Source organism: Solanum stenotomum, chromosome 5 (assembly GCF_019186545.1).
Source record: "Solanum stenotomum isolate F172 chromosome 5, ASM1918654v1, whole genome shotgun sequence".
NCBI classification, from domain to species: Eukaryota; Viridiplantae; Streptophyta; class Magnoliopsida; order Solanales; family Solanaceae; genus Solanum; species Solanum stenotomum.
The window spans coordinates 18,479,948-18,501,548 of NC_064286.1; the positions used below are offsets into that span (position 1 = coordinate 18,479,948).

Consider the following 21,601-nt stretch of genomic DNA (forward strand, 5'->3'; position numbering starts at 1 on the left):
TCATAAAGAGGGATATACCTATCTTTGTCACCCTCTCTGTCCTTCCAAGTGGCGTTACGATCACTCCAATCTTTGTCTCGGTCTCTCCATCCCTCATTTCTATTCCAACCTTGATTTCCACCCGGTCTGGGGTAGTTTGCACGATAACCTCCTCCTTGATTAGCTAGGAAGTTCACTTCCTCATTGTACATCGCTTCAAATTGTGCTTCCTCGGGGTTTAATCCAACAACACCCACAACCTTAACACTCTTTGTACTAACACCCATGATATATTTAGCCAAGATATCCAACTGGGTCATCATTTTAGCCATGTTTTGGTCTCTCTCTTGATCCTTTTCGATATGTTATTTTGTCATTCCAAAATTAAGAGGAGAGACTTGGTCTTCACGAGTATGCCATACCCTATTGATCTTGGTCATGCAATCAAGGAGTTGAGACACTAATTCATAGGGTTGTTGTATTATATCACCGGGAACAAGTTGATCAGCAACTCCTTTGTTCACCGAGTTGAGGCTCCTATAGAAGTATTGCAGTAACACATTATTTGGAAGTCCATGAGTTGGGAATTGCAGCAACAACTTCTTAAACCTCAGGCACGTCTCATGGATTGGCTCACCTTCAAAGCGTTTAAAACCTTGGATGCTATCTCTAAGTATCATCATCTTCGATGGGGGAAGAATTACATTTGGAACACTGTGATCAGCTTATCCTAAGATGTGATGGAGTCCCTTGTTAACTCAAATAACCATTTGGAAGCTTCACCCATCAAAAAGTATGGGAATAACCTGAGACAGACTGATTCTTGTGATATGTTCTTAAATGAGAACGGACCACAAACATCCACGAAGTTCTGAATATGCTCATGGGGATCCTCATGGGCCATTCCCCTAAATAATACCTTCAATTGTAAGAGCTAAAGCATTGTGCTAGTGATGTGTAAAACAACGTTTCCTTCCGCCGGAGGCCCACTACAAGAAAATAGACATACGACGACATTAATTTGGCGATATTTGAAACAAATGTCGGAAAATAAAGAATTTTATGACATTTAAGAATAAAATGTCATAAAACAATGACATATTATGTCAAATGCCGTAAAAACAATGACATTTGACATCAAATATCGTAAAAATAATGATATTTGGTCCAAAAATGTTGCAATGATAATGACATTTATTGCGAAATGTCATTTTTTGCGACATTTAGCGGTAATGTCATTTAAACGATGACATTTGATATAAATGCCGAATATATTATGACATCTATTACAAAATGTCATTGATTTTAGTGATGTTTAGAAAAAATATCACTAAAATTGTGACATTAAATACAAATGTCGAATATATTATGACATTTGTTGCAAAATGTCGTTGATTTTAGCGACATTTAGCAAAAATATCGCTAAAATAGTGACATCTAACATAAATGTCAAATATATTGTGACATTTATTGCAAAATGTCATTGATTTTAGTGACGTTTCGAAAAATGTCATTAAAATAATGACATTTGTTGTAAACTGTCATTTTTATAGTGACACTTAGCAAAATATTGCTAAAATAGCGACATTTAATACAAATGTCGAATATATTAAGACATTTATTGCAAAATGTCGTTGATTCGAGCGACATATAGTGAAAATGTCACTAAAATAGTGACATTGGATACCAATATCGAATATAATATGTCATTTCTTGAAAAATGTCATTGATTTTTATGACATATGACGAAAAGTATTGTTAAAACCTATTATTAGTCGCTACGTACTAATATTTACACTTAATTTTTAAAATCTAGTTATTTTCAAAAAAATTATTCATCATTATATATATAGATAAAGGTCGACCAAATTTGCCCCCAGATTATGTTTGAACGAAATTTACATTATGATTAAAAGTATCTCATTTTTACCATCGTTCTTATCAAAGGGACTAAAGTTTAATTCTTATGGGGTAACGTATAGTAACTCAACATTCTTTACAATATCCGTTGTAGAAGAAGAATTAAGTTTTTCTTTTTATTCTAAAGAAGTAGAAAGATCCCAAAAGATTTTTCAGACAATTGAACCCTCACCTCTTGTGTAATGTCAATTGAAGCAACATAAATTATCTGTATATATAACTCAAGTCACTCTACGGCCAGCTCTTCCATATTTCAATTATGGGAATGATTTGTTCTATTAATTTAATTTCCCCTTTATAAAGCTATATTTTTTATTTTTTGGATTCAATCCACTGTGAGTTAATATGTGATTTTGGGAGGGTATTCAAATTGAAGCAAGAAGTTCAAGGAGGTCAGATCGGGTCGAATTTCTGATTGCAAATTCTAATTTCGGATAAAAAATCAATCAAAGAAACTTTACTTGGGCTTTTCATGTAGAGAAAGACATAGAGGCGGATCTAGGAAGGCCCAAAAGGTGTCACAAGACACGGCTTCGTCGGAAAAAAGTTGCTACATATAAATATATATATATATATATAATCCCCAAACAATGTCTTTTTTCCCCTTTACATTTTAGGAGCTTCATTTTTTTTATATATTTTCTTTCTTTCTTTTTTTCTTTTCTTCTTTTGCTTTTAATTTTTTCTTCTCCTGATATTTATATATATATATATATATATATATATAAAAAATATTTAACACTATTATTTTTAATGAAATTATTTTCAAAATGAAAATTTAAGTTAATATTTTTTTTATTTACTTTTTGGAAAAGAGATATAATAGTATGTGTGAATTTTTTTTTATCTAATTGGATCCCTCCATATATTTTTACTCAATCTAGTGTGCCAAACATATTTTAGTAATTTTTTTTCAAACTTTGAATTATCAATATCAAATTAAAATATTTTTTTCAATTGTATTATCATTAAGTAATTATTTTTCAAACATGAAAGTTGAAATTATCATATATATATATAATACTAGATAAAAGAAAAGTGATTTATATATATAAATAACCTGAAAAAACGAAATATGATTACTATTAAATAAATCATAACAAATGAACGGATAAGCGATCTTTACCTGTTGGTTGGGACAATGGCATGTGTGCAGGATCTCCTGACTTCGGTCCTCATCAAGTGCATTTTAATGTTTGATTTTTTTCATTCTAGTTGGAATTTCTTAAATTTTATTCATAATTTTTTTATGAACTTAATTTCATAAAAACTTGTTGTGGCGAGTTATAATAGTTTATTTGATCTATGTTTTATCAGTAAGTCTTAATAAGTAGTTTTTATTAATATAATGTAGTTATATATTTTTTAAATGTCGATACCGCTTACAAAAAATCTTGCATATGCTACTGAATCCTATAATAAATAGATAAATTGTAAGTCAATTTGTTGAAATGAGTACGTGAATAGCATTTTCAATTGTCATATTTTCAATTCTTAATATGTTGATCTTTTTGGTTTAACTTGAAGAATAAAATGAAGACTATTTGGTGGTGATTGCGGCTTGTGGAAGTGAACATCGATAAGAATTAATGATGTTGAATTAGTATTTATTTTAGTTCTCTTGTGATTTCTCTTTACTAGCAAAATGTATTATGCACTTAATAATATAATTTAATTTATAATTTATAATAATATAATAACACTAATCATTAACTTATTTATTTGAGCATATTAAATTAATATTCTTAGTACACAATTTATTTTATTGTATTAAAATATTTTATTTCTTTGGTCTTTTACTTCCTTAAAATGTCTATATATATTTTTTTTTTTCCATGAAATTTCAATTACAAATTTTCATTATAAGCTTTAAATAACACTTAAATCTACACAATAATGTCTTGAGTCTCTTGAGTTTTTCATCTTTATTATAATCTTTGGCTAAGAATTCTACTTATTCTCTTATTATTATTTTCTTACAATTTCACCAACTTCTCTATTTTTTTTTTAATTTGTAGAATAATAAAAATGTCAATTAACCATTCATTCATGTTCTTCAATTTAATTCAAAACTTAATGGTGTTTAGTTTCATTACTCCCATGAATTTTTATTATATTAATCCCTAAATAATTAATAGTCATATTCATGACATTATTTGGTATTCAGATTATAGCTAGTCCTATAAATTGTAAAACTTTGTAGAAAACTAGAAATGATCACATTAGTCTTTTGAATTGATATGTTTTTCTTACTTATTTTATGCATTCTTTAGTTTTACTTGAAGAATAAATGAAGTTTATTGAATGTGATTGGCTTGTGGGAATGGATCTCGACAAGAGCTCAATCGGAAGATTGTATATTGATTATGTATTTTTTTTCTATTTTCTAATGATTAAGATCGTAAGAATGATATTGCATTATTTATTTATTTTTTGTAGTGCTCTTTATGATTTCTCTATATTTTGTATTTTATATAATTTTTTTATTGTCGTAAGTTTATGTATTTTTATTCAATAATATACTAACTTATGCTTTTGCTGGAAGCTAGCTAACTACTAACCAAACGTTTCTCTCTATGAAATCAATCATATGTTTTGATAAATAGAAATTGACATCTTATCGTCTTTCATAACAGTGCGAAGCGCGGACAAGTTCATTGGCATAAAGACTATAACTAGAAAGTGAACGGTATATTACAATATCCACATTAATTTATGTATAGTCTTAGATCTTCTAAAATTATTTCGGAAAATAATGAATTAATATTAAGGATAAAAATAGGAAAATAATAATATATTTTTTTTTATATGTCATAAGTGAAAATAAAAATTATTATTTTTTTAAAATAGTAAAGGAGTAAAAATGAAGAAGAGAGCTGAATAAAATGAATAATCTTGTAAAAGAAATTAAAATAATGAACTAAAATTAAAAAATAGGATACCAAAGGTCACATCTTTTTTTTATGCCTGAAATCTGTTCAAGAATTACATTTATAAAAAAATTATTCTCAAATAGTAAAATCCCTATACTAGACCCATTTGACTTTTGAAACAGGAGAAGTGCAAAACCAATCAATTAGCAAAATCCCTACACAAGACCCATACGAGAGAGAGCTAGATTCAACAAATTTTCAAATCAAACAACAAATTTAGATGTTGAGTCCTCTCAATTTGAGTCCTTTTCTCAAACTCAGTCCCATCTTTGTTAAAATTGGTCAAGTCTTTTCAATTTTACAATTTTCTCTCCACAAATTAAAGTCATAAAAAGATATGGAAAACTGCAGATTTCAACCGATAAATATGGATTTTTTTCATATACGGAGGAAAAAACAAATTGGAGGTAAATTTTTCGACACTTCCCTCCTTTTAATTCTGATCTTAGGGCTTCCTTCTTCCAATTCCGAAAATTGCACCTCTTTTTATCAATATAAATTTCAAACAACCGAAAATTTTATTATTTTCTTCAAAACTCTTTCGGATGTTCTTGAGGCGAGTATATTACTTGAAGTTCTTTAGAGAGATTCTTACAAAAATTTGTGCTTTGAAATAGATTTGGAGTTTGAAGTACTTCTTATATAATTTTTAAATATTATGTAATTTCACATGAATAGCCTTCATACATTATATTTATTTGTTGAAATTTTACTATTGATTTGCAGTTTGAAGATTACAAAGAAAACAACAGTAGCCGAACAACATTGATGTAGATTTCAGGACTCTTTGTGTGAACTTTACAGGTTATTATTTGTTTTTTGTTTTCTTTAATAGTATGGAGATCTAAGGTTTTGTTGGGTAAGAAACTCCAGAAATATTTTTTTCGTTCTGCAAGTATTTACAAAGTTCTTCTTTTATACTACTCAAAAGAAAAATTGTGTAAATCTGGATACTTATTTTTTACAGTTTTATTCTAAAATATATCTATAGTAAAATCAATCAAAGGTTAGCTTGATATCTATTTTGTCAAATTGAAATTTACTTAGGTGTATACTCTATTCTTTTTAATCTGAATACTATTATATGGTTATAATTAATAATGTCTCCTTATTCGTTAGTCAAGTGTGCGGAAAACATGTATTATATGGTCTCATATGTTTTTTCTAATTTTGGAGTAAAGTGAAACTATAGACTTTTATATGGTAATAAGTAACAATATCTTCTTATTCTTTAGTTAAGTGTGCGGAAAACATGTATTATATGGGCTGATATGTTTTTATTTTAATTTTGGAGTAAAGTGAAACTTTAGAAGTGAAAAGTGCAGCTTCATTAGCCAAAACATTAAAAATATGTGCAACTTTAGCCAAATATTTAATATATTAAATAATATTTATCACGAATATTTAATGGCAAACTCTTACTATTCAAACAGATGACAAAAAAGAATGAGCGAATAAACAAGCAGTAAATGATATAGCTGGTGAAGTTATGGTATATTCTTACTCTTTATAAATATATAGGTACTTTCATTCTATTACAATTTTTTTTAACTTTTCATTACTTTACCTTTCTTTCAAAAAGAAACAAATGGATGATCTTGCTGAGGTGTATCCTGATTTAAATGTCTCTGGATGTGCTCCTAATGATGTGTACTCACAAGTAATGGGATCAGACGCTCATGGAATTGTCCGAACTTTAGGAAAAGGAGCATCTCCTAGCTTAGTTTATGGCCCCGTATATAAATGATCTCAAGCTGAAAAAAGAGATTTTGATACAAGGGTTGCGATGGAAGTTCAAAAAGCTACCTTAGCTATGAAAATTGAGATGATCGAAAAGATATCTGAAGCAAAAATAGAGATGGAAGAGATGGATGAGAAGTTTTTAGAAGCGAAAGAGGAAGCAAAAGAGGATAAGGAAGCGATGGAGAAAAAATTATCGGAAGCAAAAAGGGATATGGAAGAAATTATAGCTGATAAAGTGAAGAAGGAATACAAGCATATATAGAGTCTTTGGGTATTAATCTTGATGCAAATTTAAAATCAAAGCAGGTGAAATAATTGTGTTGTTTACAAAAAAAAGTACTTTTTTATGATAGCTTAGTTGCTCTTAATTAAAATAGTGTTTCTCTTTTGCAATAGGTTCCTGATAACTCACTTGAAGATTGTCAACAATCATTATCACATGCTCCAGTTGTTCAAACAAAAAAGGTTAGAGAAAATTTCATTCAAGTTTTTTATTTTATTTTAATTTTCTTAAATCCTTACATTTATATGATCATGGGATCAACTGATCCTCCTTTCTGTTTTAATTTTGGATTAACCGACCAACTAGTAATCACTGTATGTAGCCATGAATTTGGCATAAACAGCAGGTATAAAAAGAACAATATTGGCAGCCCCGTAGTGTATCTTTATAGTAAGCTATTATTGTTCACTGTTGTCTATAATAGAAGTCTGATAATTGTCGGTCCATAAGAACCATATCTTACCATTATCTTTGGAAATACTATGTCGAAATCTCAAATACTTAATATAACCACAAAAGGTTCAAGGATTGCAACCAAGTAAATGTTGTTTTTAGTAATCAATTTTTTGAGTTTTTTAAGTAGATTTCTTTTATTTCATCCCCTAATATTCCAAAAAATTGCTCTACGAGGAAACATAAGATTGGGAAAAACTAATTTGATCTCCGTCCTTTGTGAGGAGGGGAATGTTTTTCTAGACAACTCTTTCTATTTTTTCATCTTTTTCCTTCTTATCACACTTTTTGATCCTTGCTCTTCTTTTCATAACTGGAGAGAAACCATTATTATCATTTAGAACCCCGTCAAGAGTATGACCCTTACTCACAAACGTTCAGGCAATCACAATTTTCCATTAGGGCTTGACATTTCAATTCTCTGTTCAGGCATACCTTGATGTTGTGTGGAATTTTTTGATTGGTTTTATATTAAGATCAATCACCAAATCAAGTAGAGGGATAACCTTTATCTTGCTGGAATATTGCTAGAGGTTTCATAGTATTCACCTCCATGAGCTATAGTAATCAGTTGCACTTCATCATCTTGGACTATTAATTTACCCATATCTGAGTGATTTTCGTTTTGCTTATGTTTTTGTTGATTCTGTTTGCTTTGACCCTTGGCGTTATCTAGTGTTTTGTTATTTTAGTTGTTCTTTCTAGTATTACTATTAACTGTTGGGGGGATATGTCGTTTATCATCTCTGAATGTTGTTAGATTCTTGAACTATATTGCAAGTGTTGGAGCTTCTTATGCTTCAATTTCTTGCTCTTCAATATCAATTTGATTTTTGTTGCTTTCCATCTCTTTTGATCTTGTTCCTTTTGAATATTATCATTGTTACCTTGAGTAGATCTTCCTTAATTTTGTATAGCAAATCCCTGTTGAATTGATTCTTTTTTATTGTTGATTGTTCCTTTGTTCTTCCCATTTCCCTCATTCTCCATTTTTCTCTTTTTCTCATCACTATTATCTCTGGTTTGGAGTTCCCTCCTCTTTTTACTGCTTCTGGTTATAGAGTCTTTGGGTATTATTGTTGATGCAAATTTAAAATCAAAGCAGGTGAAATAATTGTTTTGTTCACAAAAAAGTACTTTTTTAGATGATTGCTTAGTTTCTCTTGATTATAATAGTTTTCCTCTTTTGCAATAGGTTCCTGATAACTCATTCGATGATTGTCAACAATCATTATCACCTGTTTCAGTTGTTCACACAAAAAAGGTTCGAGAAAATTTCATTCAAGTTTCGAATTTTATTTTAATTTGCTTAGATCCTAAAGTTTATATGATCGTGGAATCAATTGATTTTTCTTTCTTTTTTAATTTTGGATTAATCGATTAACTGTTAATCACACATCATGTACCCATTATAACCATCTGGTCCAGTTGCACTACATGCACTCATATTTATAATTGCTTCTTTAATTTCCTCAATAAAAAAACCCTTAGTAAGCTTAATGTTGTCCTCCTGATTCATACAAGTCAGGATGATGTTTAGAATAGCATGATCTGTGAACTGGTGTGGTAGATTGAAGATATGTTCTAAGTGATGTATGGCTGCTTTGGTGATGTTATCACTTCCCTATACACATCCACCATTGTGGTTTTTGATCCTATGTAGTTGTGGCCTCCTTTTTTATTCTCTGATAATGTTGTGAAAGTATTGGGTGTTATTGTCTCCTTCCTCGGCCCATTTGATATGTGCTTTCTGCAATAGTGTTTGTTGAATATCCAACCATGCATCTCGTATATTCTGCCTGACTTCAGAGAAGATTTTCTCTACTTTGGTTTTTGTTGTCAGCCAAGTTCAGTTCTTTCAGTTTCAACATTTTTCTTTCCCGTTTACTTACATGCTGATCACATTCCAAATAACTTCTCTGGACCACAATCAAAGTTTCATGCTCAGAATCTTGAATTTTTATTGTAGAACCCACATTGAATTGCCTTTGATATAACAACTTGAACTTCTTCTACCAAAGCCATGAAAATAAATTTGCTTAGTCCAAAAATCTACGAACTTGAAGTATTAAATACCATGATTATAATGAAAACAACTGATTAAGACAGGTCTGTGATCTAAATCAATTCTCTCCAAATGTCTAATATCATTGCTCTGAAACAATTGAGTCTATTGGTCATTAGAAAATACTCAATCAAACCTTTTTCATATTCTTTTGTTTTGTCTTCTATTGTTGCACCATGTGAATTTAGGTCCCAATTGTCCAAGATTCGTGACTTCACAACTAACTCGTGTGCATTCTGTGTTGTCTACCTCCCAATTTTTCAGTAGTGTCAAGAATTATATTTTAGTCGCTCCATTACACCAAGGACCGTATAAATGCTGATAAACATTTTTTAAGCTAGTCCATAAATCTCTCCTGTTAGTACGTAGCCATGCATTTGTCATTAACAACAGGAATAAAAAGATCAATATTGACAACCCCGTAGTGTATCTTTATAGTAACCGGTTGTTCACTGTTGTATATAATAGAAGCTAAGTCTGAATTTTCGGTGAATAAGAATCATATCTTACCATTATCATTGGAAATACTATGTTGAAATCCTAAATACTTCATATAACCATTGATCTTAGTCAAGGACACAAAAGGTTCAAGGATTGAAACCAAGTTAGTGTTGTTTGTATTAATCAATTTTTTGAGTCTTTGAGTAGCTTTATTTGATTTCATCCTCTAATATTCCAAAAAACTGCTCTAATCATGGAAACATAAGAGTGAGAAAAACTAATTTAATCTCCCTCCTTTGTGAGGAGGGGAATATTTTTCTAGAGAACTTTTGCCATTTTTTCATCTTTTCCTTCTTGTCACACTTTTTTATTCTTGTTCTTCTTTTCTTGATGAACTAATTCTTTTTTATTGTTGATTGTTCCTTTGTTCTTTCCATTTTCCTTTTTTTCCTTTTTGTGTCACAATTATCTTTGGTTTCCAGTTCCCTCCTCTTTTTACAACTTCTGGTTATAGCAATTTCTAGCTATTTGTTTACTCTTATAATTATATATATTGTAATGTGTGTGAGCTATATAGTGTGGTTGGTTATAAATTAATCAGTGGGTATATTTGTATTGTTTTACTTCTATATGGATTGGAAATTAATTAGTAAAATCTCATAAATATATACATAAATAAAGTTGGTTTGAATAGCTCTTTTATCTGAAGCCTAGGTATGTTTTTCTTGTTACTTTTCCTAGCCTTAGCAGGCCCTTTTTTGATTTGTGGACTTCTTGAAGTTTGCTCATGCTAAGATCTTTACAAATAGGATTGGTATAACTCTTATTATGTTTGTCCTCATTTTGTCCTGCATATTAGTTGCCTTCCACCTTGTTATTAATTTTGGTTTTGACCTCTGCGTTATTCATAACAATGTTTTGGTAGTAATCTTCATGTTCATCTATTTGTCCAGATTGCTCAAGTTCCTTATACGTAGATTTTCTCGTTCATAATTATTAAACGCAACCTTCTTTTCTTCCTCGACCATTTGTCTCCACTCCAACACCCAACAATTGATTATTCCGGAAACATTGGCACACTTATGTATTCAATGAAATGTTAATTTTAAATTTCGTAAAGTATCAAAATAATCAAGTTAATCGTTTTTCTCAGGCTAACATGATCAAGAAGATTGGAACTAGCGTAGTTGAAAAAAATAAAAAGAAGTGGGAAAGTTTGAAAAAAACTACAAATCATCAAACCTGTTTCCTTTGTTTTTTCAAAGGGAGGAAATTATCATCTATATAGTTACTCTTTTTCATCAATTCCTCAATATGTTTGTTTTTAGAAAAGTTCAATTCGTTATTTTTTGTAACTCAATTTTTTCTAGTTAATGAGGATCTAATATCTATTATTATATAGTTATAATTTTTTTTATGTGAATTTCTTGTGCATAATTTTTAAGGAAACTGAGGTCAAGAATCAACTTCAAAATGCTCAACTTTTGGATTGATCATAAAGCTTTATTGCAGATTTTATTAGTGACTTTAATTCCATTTTAATTAGGAGTTAATTAGTTGATTTTTTCGAAATCATTGTAATAAGTTAGATCTCATTTTTACTTGAGATAGAACAGATCATTTGTTTTGATATTGTTTAACTTTTACTGTACACTTATTACAGTGGTATTTGTTCTTTGGTTATAATATTAGAAAACATTTGCTTTACATAAAATATTGGTTATAAAGAGGATAGTTTTGAATGCACGAATTGTGTATAAGTATTTGTGTCTTGAGAAAAAATATATATATAGAATTTACGACATTTGGTGAAAATGTAAAAGAAATGTCGATAAACAAATTTGTGACATTTAAACCCCGTGATACGACATTTAGAAAATGTCGTTGTATGTTTAGGTCATTAACATCATTGAGGTTCCCAATATCATCTTAGTGGCCCACTTGGCTATCATTACTCCCATTTATGCTCATCTCCTCCTCTATTTAACACAAGCAACACAAAACCAAAAACTAAAAGAAGTAGATTCAACTACAACCAAAAAGATCACAATTTAACTTCACTAAAAGAATTTTAAACAACACCACTCCCTGGAGCGGCACCATTTTGATAGAATTAACGTTTCAAATACACTTCATCCAATTCTAAGTGCAAACGATCATAAAGCAATATAAAACCCAACAAATGAGTTGGGGTCGAACCCACAGGGAGTGGTACGTGTTCAAATTCAATCAAGAAGTACAAATGTGATCTACCTAGCTATCAGAATAAATATTATCGAAAAAGACATGAAATAAATTAAAAGGGTTGACACGAATGTCAGATGGGGGAGCTTTGTTTGCAATGATTAACTACAAAATAGTCTCACAAAACTGAAATAACAATACACAGAGGAATTCTCGGGATGTGATCAATTATAGGCAAATTTCACTATATGGGTAATTGTAATTACCCATATAGTGAAATTTGCCTTCTTTAACCTTGATTTCACTTGAGATTGCTCATTTGTGGTTTTCAATTTGAGTTGTTTCTTTTCGAATTCAAGTTTTTCTTCTTCCTTGGTTGATTGTTTATTCAATTGCCTTTCTTTCTTCTCTTCTCATCTCTTATTTCTCATCTATCTTACTTTTGTGTTGTTTCATTCCCCATTTGATTTCAATTGGTTTCATCCCCAATTGGAACCCTAATCAGTAGGCCAGACTATGAGTCAAATAGCTTTCTCTCGAACAACTATTCTGCTTCAAGCGATTTCTTTCAAACATTAACTAGCATAGCAATTAAGAACAACCCAAACCTTAATTCATTCACTCTCTTAAGCTAGATGGGTAGGATTGGGTTTAGAAGTCACTCTCTCGAGCTGAACCCATATTAACCCAATACCTACAAACCATTAATCGAAAGCTTTATCCCCAAAACTTCTCTCTCGAGCAAGCTAAGAATACAAGATTAAAATTGCATTTGCAACTACAATTCATAAATTAAACCATTAAATTAAACCCACTTCAATATAGGATTTAAACTAGTAATTAACAATACCCATAAGTTAATTCAACTCATAATCGCATGATCACACCCCAAGAATTGGGGTTTTATCCAAACATCATAAAAAGGTAAAAACAATTATCAAATCGATTATCTATCAACTGGGTAAGAGCATTCAAGCCTTTACAATGCTCAAAATTGAAGAAAATTAGTAACCCAATTGCAAAATCTCCAAAAGCTTTCAAGTCTACTAAGAAACTATTCTAAGTGGTGGCAAGCTAAAATCTGGAAAAACGAGCACTCAATTAACAGTTCAAAATTCAATTTATAGTTGCCAAAAATTAGCCAAGAAGGGCCATTAGACGAGGTAAGTAGGGTTCGCCGACTGGTTCGGCGAACCACCCTTTGCTCTCTTTTATCGCCTTTTTGCATAGACTCTGAGCATCCTCAAGTGCTGTAACTTTGGGCGATCACTCTTATCATCGCAGAATTGATCGGCGACACGTCGGCTGCCTCTTCCCTGTCGCCGACTTGGTTTCTTCCCTCATGGCTAGCACAGTGAAACTTTAGGCGGTCTCAATAGCTACTCGGCGAGTCGCCAAATGCTCTTGGCGATCATCAGACTCGCCTTACTCCACTTCTTCAGTTTGTTTTGTTCCTTTTTGCCTGTTAGTGTCCTTGCTTTGCTCCTCAATCCATATACTTGAAAATCAAGGCTTTAGCATCAGTTTATAGCATAAATTAAGCATTTGAGGGCACTAAAACTATCAAAACAAAGCCCTACAAATCTAGGACTCATCGGGGGATGGTTTGGGGGTAGCGGTAAAAAGTATTTGAAATTTAAAAAATATGAAAATTAAAAAAAATTAATTCTTTTTGTGTGGAGAGGGTTGGGTAAGGTAAGAAAAAAATATTGAAGGATGAAGTAGAGTTTTGGAAAACGTTTTCCTTAATTTTTGAAAGGAAGTCATTTTCATTAAATTTTAGGAAAATGAGTTAATTTGGAAAACATTTTCCAAAATATGTAAGTCAACCAAACTTGGAAAATTGGAAAATATTTTCTTTATAAAAATTTAAAAATTATACCATATTTTTATATTTTTTTAAAATACCCATTATTTATAGTTTTGGACTAAATTTCATTCCTAGTTTGTTGTACAAATTTATACAGCATAATTTATACAATTTTTATCCGAACTTGTTCTCCAAAGTTACTTCCAATGGCATGTAGTAATAGTATTTTTTTTTTGTTGTATAAAGTCAATGATATTTTCCTTTTGTTTTCTTCATCTTTTTCAAATTCATATTAATTATGTTTGTTCTCATCACTTTTCACTGAACATTTTCATTATAAAATGATGAAGCCTGTATTTTTAAAAGACTAGATAGGGTGGTGATAAATCAGACTCTGGTGGATGCCATTGGGAATGCGGAAGTCCAACATTTGGCTAGAACTGGATCGGATCATGCACCTTTATTAGTTACTTGTGGAGGTGATACTCAACATGTCCATAAACCATTTAAGTTTCTGAGATTTTGGACTAGTAGAGAGGACTTTAAAGAAGTTGTTAGGAGCAATTGGGTGGCTGATTCATGTGATGTCTTTACGGATCTGAAAATTAAGCAAAGGAGAACTAGACAGGCTTTGACTAAATGGAGTAGGGAAAAATTTGGTGATATTTTCAAACAACTTCATATTAGAGAGGAAATTATGAAAATGAAGGAAAATTTGTTTGAAGAATACCCTACTGCATCCAATAGGGTGGTCCTTCAACGAGCGCAGGCTGAGTATAAGAAATATTTACATTATGAAGAGGAGTTCTGGAAACAAAAAGCTAATATGCTATGGTTTTCAAAAGGAGACAGAAATACCAAGTTCTTTCAGTGCTTGGTAAAAGGTAGAAGGAAGAGGCTTGGGTTGAAAAAGGTGTTACTGGAGGATGGTAGCTGGACTGAGGGGGATAACCAATTAACTGCTGAAGCTATAAAGTTCTACCAAGCTCAATTTACAGCTACTAATAGTGATGAGGATTATTCACTTCTTCAAAATATTCCTAGGCTGGTGTCAGAAGCTGATAATCAAACTTTGAATATTTTACCTACAGAGGATGAGACTAAAGGAGTAGTATTTGCTCTAAATGGGGATAGTACAAGTGGGCCTGACGGTTTTTCTGGGCTGTTCTATCAGACCTGTTGGGATATTGTGGGCCCTGATGTTATCAGAATAGTTCAGGCTTTCTTTGAAGGTAAAACTTTACCTAAATCTATTACTCATACTAATTTGATCTTGCTTCCCAAGAAAGACATTATTCAGACTTTCTCAGACTTAAGACCAATTAGTTTGAGTAGTTTCTTGAACAAGGTAATTTCTAGAATTATTCATGACAGGTTTGAGGTATTGCTGCCTAAGATTATTTCTCAGAATCAATCTGGATTTATTAAGGGAAGAAGTATCACTGAGAATGTATTGTTAGCCCAGGAGATAATTGCAGATATAAGGAAGAGGGGAAAGCCTGCAAATGTTGTTATTAAGCTGGATATGGCTAAAGCTTATGATAGAGTTGATTGGAGGTTTTTAATTCAAGTTTTAGGAAGAATGGGATTTAACAGTATGATGTTAGATAAAGTATGGAGGTTAATTGCAAATAACTGGTATTCCATTATTATTAATGGACAATTTCATGGTTTTTTTCATTCTACTAGAGGGGTGAAACAAGGGGATCCCTTATCTCCTGCTCTTTTTATCCTATCTGCTGAAGTGTTGTCAAGGGCTTTAAATAATCTTTTTGAGGATAACAAGTTCAAGAGTTTTGGCATGCCTAAGTGGAGTGACAACATCAATCACCTTGCATATGCTGATGATACTATTATCTTCACATCTACTGACCCTGTTTCATTGGGATTGATTATGCAGACTCTTGGAAGATATGAAAAAGAGTCTGGTCAATTGATTAATAAGCAGAAGAGTCAGTTTTTTATGTATAGCAAGGCTGCTAGAGGAGTCATACAAAGGGTGGAAGACATTACAGGATTTGCTAGAGGAAAGTTTCCTCTCATATACTTGGGATGTCCCATTGGACATGCAAGAAAGAGAAAAGTTCACTTTGCTGAACTTATCAAAAAGGTACAATCTAAGCTTCAACTATGGAAGAGTAAGCTGTTATCATTTGGGGGGAAAATTGTTCTTATTAACAGTGTCCTACAAAGTATCCCAATCTACCTTCTATCCTCTCTTGTTCCTCCCAAGTGTGTGATTCATGATTTACATAGAATTTTTGCAAAGTTTCTATGGAATTTCAAGGAAGATGGGAGAAATAAGCACTGGGTGGTTTGGGGAGATTGTTGTCTGCCCAAAAATGAAGGTGGATTGGGGTTCAGGTCTATGTTTGATGTGTCCAAGGCTTTATTTGCAAAACTGTGGTGGAACTTTAGGACCAAAAAGTCTTTGTGGGCTAATTTTTTATGGAACAAATATTGTAAATCACATAGACCACAAGTAGTAAATTGGCAAGGGGGTACTCAAATATGGAAATATATGTTGGAAGCTAGAGATGTTATTGATCAAGATATATGGTGGGAACCTAAGTGTGGTCACTCAAGCATTTGGTTTGATAACTGGACTCAATTAGGGGCATTATTTTACTATTTTCCCATCTCAGATCACCACTATTATTCTTATGAAGATGTCAATCAATTGATGATACATGAAAGGTGGAATAATGACCTATTGGGGCAAATTTTTAATGAAGAAGTAGTGAATCAGATTCACAAAGCACTAGGGCCACTTAGACAACATGATGAATGGGATAAGGCCTGGTGGATGCTAAGTAGTACAGGCAAATTCACTGTTAAATCTGTTTGGGAGGCATTAAGAAAGAGAGGTCCAAATCAGGAGGTGGTGAAATACATATGGCAGAAAGGTCTTCCTGTTAAAATTTCCTTTTTCATGTGGAGGTTGTGGAAAAAAAGAATTCCTATTGGTGAAGTACTAGTGAGAATCAAAATTGTAAATGAAATGAAGTGTGGTTGCTGCAATAGTAATCAACATGAATCTTTTGAACATTTATTTGTTCAATGTCCTGATGCTGGAAAACTATGGACTTTGTTTGCAGGTGCTGCTGGTATTGAATGTCCTGTAGTACAAATGAATCAAATCTTTGATACTTGGTGGAAGTTTGAGTGTGCCCCTAAACTCAAACCTTTGATTGTTGCTGTACCTAGTCTTATTGGATGGCAATTATGGAAAAGAAGGAACAAAATAAGACATGGAGGCAGGATGTCTTTTGTTGGAATGGTGGGGGAAATCAACAAAAATTTATCATTGTTGGCCAAGGTTTTATACCCCTGGTTAGCAGATATTCCTGATACATGGCCTTTAATGGTCCAATTTTTTGAAAATTACAGGCCATTGATCTCTTGTAAGGTAGTGAGATGGGCATGTCCTGTAAAAGGCTTTAAATGTAATTCTGATGGAGGCTTTGATGTAAATACAGGTAACTTTTCTAGTGCTTTCTGTATTAGGGATGTTGAAGGGAGATTTGTGTATGCTAAGACAAGAAACATCGGGAGGGAATCAGTTCTTGTTACTGAAATGAAAGCCTTAAGATTTGGTCTAGAGTATTGTTGTACTCATAATGTTTTACCTGTAGTGTTGGAAACAGACTCTTTAGTCTGTAAAAGGGTTTTAGATGGAGATTGGGAAACCCCATGGATTGTTTCAGTAGATACAACATACATAAGAAAGATGTTGGCAGAAAATGGCATACAAGTCAAACACATATATAGAGAGGGCAATCAAGTCGCAGATTTTTTTACTAACATAATTTTTAGTTTTGCAGGTACACAGGTGAAATATTTTAACTCATTGTTAGAGATACCAAATACTGGAAGGGCGATGCTACAACTGGAAAAACTGGGGGTACCAAATATAAGGTTAAGGAAATGTCAAAATAGCAGGGGGATTCAACCGAACAACAACTACAACTCAGTTATGCAAATACAATCAACTGAATAAAATGTTACCTCGTTCTGCGAAGTTAACACTCGTAAGGTACCGATTTGGAGTCTTTAAACAGTGGTATTAGCTTCAATGGAGCTCAACCTGTTAGGGATGAAGAAAAGGATACCTAACGATGAGTAAATTGCAGGTGGGATCAATACAACAAACCAACAACTCAGATTTGCAAGCTGAAGAAAATATTACCTGAATCTGACAATCAATTTTGACAATGGATACGTTCCAAATCGGAGTCTTAAACAGTGGTTTTAGCTTCGATAGAGCTCAACCTGTTAGGGATGAAGAAATGGATACTACCTATGGTCGTTCCGTAGTTAAGAAGATCGATTAGTTTATGCGAGAGATTGATGCTGTCCATCGGTGACATGGAACCCCCGGTCTAGTGGTTGAAGAAGTCTTCATTGAGTATGAATTCATGGTGTTCGTGGGACTTGTGAACGCCCTAGGTGGATCTCTACTCGACCGCATGATTGTGTTTTCACCATCGATTCAGTTTGCATATCTCTCCCATGGAAATATTTCAAAGTCGCAAGAACTGCTTCTTGGCTGCACTTTCTTATTCTGTTTTGCTGGTCTATTTTTGTTTTTCTTTTTGTTTTTAGTAATTGCTTTTTAGAGTTGGGCTGGAGTCACTTTTGGACTCAAGTCGTTAAGTTTGGCTCTCTTTATAATAAATGGGCTCGACCCAATCTTTTGATTAAAAAAAATAATAAAAATAATACAAACTTATGAGTATTTTAAATAATTTTTAAAACTTGTGGGTATAATTCATATCTTAAAAAAAGATAAAATATTTCTCTCAAAATCTATGGTCAAAACGCATGGTGACACTTCACTCGAAAATATTTGTCAAAAATATTTAAAAATTTGTGATCAAACGCTAGCTAAATAAAAAAGTCTTGATTTGTTATTCCACTAACCATCAATGTCAAGTATGGATGTATTATTGCAAATCCAACTTATAATGTATGCGTCATTGAATAGCTAGCACATTCTAAACCCACTTTATAGTCATATACTCTCTCTCTGACATTGCCTTCTTTTGATATACTTTCTCCTCCACCTCCAAATAAAATAGTTATGAAATTCTATTTGGCCAAAAATATATTTTAAATAAACATATTTTAAAATTTTGATCAAACATACTCATTTTCAAACAAATAAAATAACTTTTTTTTATAAAGCATATTTATCTAGTAAAACAAAACAAAAAATTAAAAATGTCTTTAAATTAGATGTACCTTATTTTATTCAACTAATAAAATACATGGATTCAAATTTAAACCCTTGGAGAATTATTAAACAAACAGAAAATATACCTTCCCCCCCCCCCCCCCCCCCCCCCCCCCCCCCTTTTAAANCTCCCCCATCCTAACTTTTTAAATTTCCTTTTATCTTAAATTAAAAATAAAAATAATTTTTAGATTTCATTTATTATTTGTCAATCTAACCGTTGTATACTCTCTCGCTCTTGGGATCTCCTCTCTCTCTCTCTTCCTCACAAATCTCACCATTTTCAAAAATTCTCAGTAAATTTTTGTTTGATTTCAAGGAATTTCTTCAGTAGATCTCTTTGATTAGGAGAGAAAAGAACTGTATTAGTTTCAATTTCAGATTCAGAAAAAGAGGAAAAACCCTAGCTGTGAGCAAGTGAAAAATATGAATCAGTATCGTATATGTGAAGCTATTGACCATGGAAAACACTCAGTAATTGTTTGTTTTTTCTCTGTTCTTCTTTTGTATGCGTTTTTAGGTTAACAGTGTTCTTTAAGTTTTTTTTTTTTTTTGTCTTTTTGCAGACTGTATGTAAAGGAAGAAAGAAGAAGACAATAGAGTATTTTGCGATTTTAAGTGTGGATAAATCTCAGACAAACAAGGTTCTTCATGAAGTAAGAAACCCCATGAAAAAAGTTTCTTTGTTTTTATATTTGAATTTTAATTGTAATTTGAGTTTGAGATTTAATTCATATAGAGTTTACTAGGGAAGGGGAATTAGATTGTTGAAATTTCGAATTTGATTTCACCTACAACAATAACAACAACGTACACAACATAATCTCATAAAGTGGGGTTTGGGGAGGGTAGAGTGTACACCGACCTTATCTTTACCTTGGTAGGTTGAGAGATTAGACTGTTTTCGATAGACCCTTAGCTGCATTTTCTTGCATGTGATGATATAATTGTGGAAGTGCCTGATTTATCCTCTTGATAACAGTGGTATCTGGGCCACCGTGTATTTTAGTGCATGGTACTGTTTGTTTAACTATCTTACCTTGGGAGGTTGAGAGATTAGACTGTTTTCGATAGACCCTTCGCTGCATTTTCTTGCATGTGATGATAAAATTGTGGAAGTGCCTGATTTATCCTCTTGATAACAGTGATATCTAGGCCACCGTGCATTTTAATGCATAGTACTGTTTGTTTAACTATGTAGATCAAGGTTTAGGTAGATGAGAAGATATCACCTAGTGTTGTCTATTGTGAAATTTGAACCTTAGTTCCCAAACTGTTACTATCACTATTTGATTGCTAGGCCACCCTATTGGGAAGATGAGAATTTAAGATTTAATTGGGAATTTTTAATTGTAAACTTTTTTAGAGGAATAGACATAAAGGAAGAATGCTATGTTAATAGGTATTTACAGGGAAATTATCCGTGAACCGTCCCTCAGTATGGACTTTAGAAACCGTCTACTTACAACACGTTGTTGTGTAAGTTATATGCATTGACTTGCGGTGAAATTCTATTAGTGCCTGCTAATCTACAGTGCTTATGGATCAGTGTACTCAATTGTTTTAACATTATCTGTAGTTCTTAGAAATCTGCCGAAGCAGCTGAACTACTTCAGAAGCTAAATGTATATGCTTTTGGAAAGTGTGGTCATAGAAAACAACTTTCCTCATCATATTTCTAGATGTTAAGGATTGTTGATGCTTGTGACTATTGTAGTTACGAGAATATTGGGAATTATATGAGTCATAACAGTCTTTCTATTCCGTGGCATAAATTTGAAGTCCCGTGAACAAATGATCAAGAACCTAAACCTCTTTTCGTAAAATCTATTTCCTTCAATTTTGTTTTTGCATACTTATTCTTCTATTGGCTACATTTGCCGCAGGTCAAAATTCTTTATTCTCTAGATTATGCAGATGTATTGAAGTTCCACTCCGGGTGAGATTTATCTTTTTCCTGTCTTCCATGTAACTCATTTCTTTTTCTTCAATTTCGTTTCTGTGGTGAAGATCCTTTTGGTGTTTAATAAAAAGATTTCTATGACTTATTTTCTAATTCAACTGATCCATAGGTATGAAACATATGCACACCTGTGGTTGGTTTTAGAATATTGGAGGAAATCTCATGAGCTTGTTGCAGCAGGTAAGCACTGGCAGGTATGCTATTTTATAAATACATTTCATTGTTCCAGTGGTATAACTGCTGTGTTGGCATATAGGATGCCTTATGCTGGCATTATACACGAACATCCAAAATTTGTGACAACACCCTAATTCTTCTTGGTCTTTTTTTATAGTAGATGCGTGGGATATTGAGGTTTCATGGTAAATATGTTGCATGCCTACATTGGGATTTCCCAAACTGGCACTAAGGACATCGGTGTCATGTGCGATTACAACACTTTAATAGAGATGATTGTTTGTAGTCTCACAAATAAAGGTTCTCACTCTTTGGACTAACTTGTTTCTTGTGCCAGCAAAATGATGTGAAGAAATAGGTTTCTTTTTTTATTTGTATTTAAAGAGTAGTCAAAATGACCACAGTTTACTGTAG

The 21,601-nt window shown here is 32.2% G+C and overlaps 1 long non-coding RNA gene across 2 annotated transcripts; it reads left to right on the forward strand.

Moving 5' to 3' along the window:
• Positions 1 to 4,960: 4,960 nt before the first annotated feature.
• Positions 4,961 to 11,061, forward strand: LOC125865793 (uncharacterized). Of its 2 annotated transcripts, XR_007446397.1 has the most exons (6): positions 4,961 to 5,239; positions 5,559 to 5,636; positions 6,415 to 6,881; positions 6,972 to 7,040; positions 8,507 to 8,575; positions 10,971 to 11,061. It is a non-coding gene; the product is annotated as an uncharacterized LOC125865793 (long non-coding RNA). The 2 variants fall into 2 exon arrangements; XR_007446398.1 differs by lacking the exon at positions 6,415 to 6,881.
• The last annotated feature ends 10,540 nt before the right edge of the window (positions 11,062 to 21,601 follow it).